Below are 2,648 nucleotides of genomic sequence, written 5' to 3' on the forward strand. Positions count from 1 at the left end.
ACTGAGCAGGTTGTATTTAAGAATATGTATGTATATAAATTATATGTATAAATCCATGTGTGAATCTGAAATAACAAGGAGTGATACTGGGGAGGGAACAAAGGAGGGGACAAATGTAATTATATTGCAGTACAAATTGAAATTAAAGTTAAAAGGTCAACAGATTTCAAAGGGATAGTTTTTGAAATTATATATGCTCTAATTCAATAAGTTAATTATTGACAATTTATCTCATGAAAATAAATTACCATATTAACTATCCTACAGTTGCACAAAGATATTTTTATGTAGTGTCAAAACATGAATCCTATATGACTATTGACATAATGGAAGACCAGAGTCCGTCACTGGAGATGCTGCTTAGTGGCAGAACACTTGAAAAGCTTAAGTAAAGCTCTAGGTTCAATCCTCAGCAGTGGCAAAAGGGGGGGAAATCAATGTTTCTGCTCTTTTTCAGTGGCACAGATACTAAAACTGGAATGATACAGAGAAGATTAACATGGCTCCTGCAAATGGATAACATTTGCATCATGAAGCATTTCACATTCTTTAAAAAGTAGTATTTATACAGCATTCAGTGGGATTAGACAAGCCATTGCAAGTCATTAGCAGGAAGTTTGCTGGTAGTTGCAATTGTTATCATAAATAATTATGATTAGAATTAGTTCAATGTAGCACTATTCATTAATGAAGCAAACACTTCAAGCGGCATGCGCCTTTCCTCTAACATCCGCAGTGTTGTCATGCGCATCCTCCTCCTTAGAGTAAATAAGTCTGTGAACAAACACAGCTATCTAACCACCATGGGTAAATGTGCAGAGACTGGCAGGGCGTTCACTGAAAGCAAAGGTCTCGGGAAAGACCTAAGACATTTTAAAACAGTTTTTGTATGTAGCACAAATTATACTGGACTTCTATAGATCCTCTGAGCTAAGCTTATCAAATGCTGAGATTCCGAGTGTGTGTCACCATGCCAGGAAAGATTTAATTTTTTTCTTTTATTACTTTTAGACCATTGAAATAAAATTATGCTATTTCTTATCTTCCATTGAAATAAAATTATGTCAGTCCCTCCTCCCTTTCCTCTCTCCAGCCCTCTAAGCCAACCTCCCTGTAACCCCTTCATGCCAACCCACTCTCAAGTTGATAGCCTTATTCATTTATTATAACATTAAATATGTGTGTAGCATGCACGCGCACACGCGTGCGCGCGCGCACACACACACACACGCGCGCGCGCGCGCGCACGCGCGCACATGCCTGCCAAGTCCTTTGTTGTTGGCAGTGTGTAATTGGTTCCAAGGCTGTTTGCTCTGGGTTGGACAACCAGTGAAGGAGCTCATCCCTGAGAAAGACTAATTTCCCTTCCCTCAGTTCTCATCAGTTCTTCGTCTAATCGTGGTCCATGATTATTTCCCCTTCCACCTTAACATGTTTGTCCATAGAAAGTTCCATTTTTCTGGTCTTTTTTAAAGCAGCTATTTCCAGGGGAGACTGTTTCATAGCAATACTGGCTCTTACAAACTTCTTGGCCTCTCTTCCATGATTTTTCCTGAGCCACAGAAGCAGGAACTATGACGTAGGCCAATGGGGGCTGGATTCTTCAGTCTGTTGATCACTGCTTTGTGCCTAGTTGCAGTTTTCTGTGATTTTCTCCGTTTTCTGTGAAGAGAGGCTTCTTTGATGAACAGTAGTATAATGATAAGATTTAGAATATAATTAGGAATTATGCTGGTCTTGCAAAGCAGTGGTGGTAGCTTCTTTTCTAATATTCATGACTGCAGAAGCTGGCTAGTTTAGAGTAGCAAGCATGAATTCCCTCCTGTTGAGTAGGGCTTAAGTCCACTTAGACAGCTACTTGGCAATGGACTCTATCTCTAACACTCTAAGCCAGCCCCAGTAAAATGTTCTCTTTTTATAAGGGTTACTACAGTCATCGTGCGTCTTCACAGCAGTAGAGACTCTAAACCTGGTATTTGTCCCTCTTCTCTCTTTCTCCTTCTGTACTGACTTCCCTCTGTTCTCCTAGTTGGAACTCTTTCCTTTCCTAATTCCATTTCCTACTTCACATCCCCTGTATGCTGCTATTTGCCACTTACCCTGCCCCCCCACAACACATCCCCACCACCCATCGCTCCGTTGTACGCCTTCTCTGTGGTTGTTTATGTCGCATACTCATGCCTGAAGATTTGGAGGAAGGAGCTGAGATAAGAGACAATCTGCAGCATTTTCCTCTCTGGTTCTGAGCTACCTCGCTCAGTATAATCTTTCCTGAGTCCGTTCAATGCCTGAAATTTTCATGACTCCATTTCGATTCACTGATGAATAGTATTTTACTGTCAATATTTTAAACTTTTAGTTATTTGTATTGCTAATGTTAAAATCCTATTTTTAAATATCTCTCCCAATTCATTAGGGATTCAAGTGACTTGGGTGTTTAACCTTCTACATCGTGATAACAGTATCACTGTCAGGAATATCTGGGAATTGAGGTCTTTATTCAGATAAGTCAACATCTTGACCATCCCATTTTTCTCTCCCAAATAATAATGTTTTTTTTTTTTTAAAAAAATCACACAGATAATTGAAACATAGTATTTCCTCTAAGGCAGCTATTTTGTTTCTTGATTAGTTAAAACTGGTTACAG

The 2,648-nt window shown here is 39.4% G+C and overlaps 1 non-coding gene across 1 annotated transcript; it reads left to right on the forward strand.

Annotated features, from left to right (window-relative positions):
- Positions 1 to 443: 443 nt before the first annotated feature.
- LOC127681838 (U6 spliceosomal RNA) lies at positions 444 to 550 on the forward strand. Its single transcript, XR_007977196.1, has one exon. It is a non-coding gene; the product is annotated as a U6 spliceosomal RNA (small nuclear RNA).
- The last annotated feature ends 2,098 nt before the right edge of the window (positions 551 to 2,648 follow it).

This window comes from Apodemus sylvaticus, chromosome 3 (genome assembly GCF_947179515.1).
Source record: "Apodemus sylvaticus chromosome 3, mApoSyl1.1, whole genome shotgun sequence".
Taxonomy (NCBI): Eukaryota; Metazoa; Chordata; class Mammalia; order Rodentia; family Muridae; genus Apodemus; species Apodemus sylvaticus.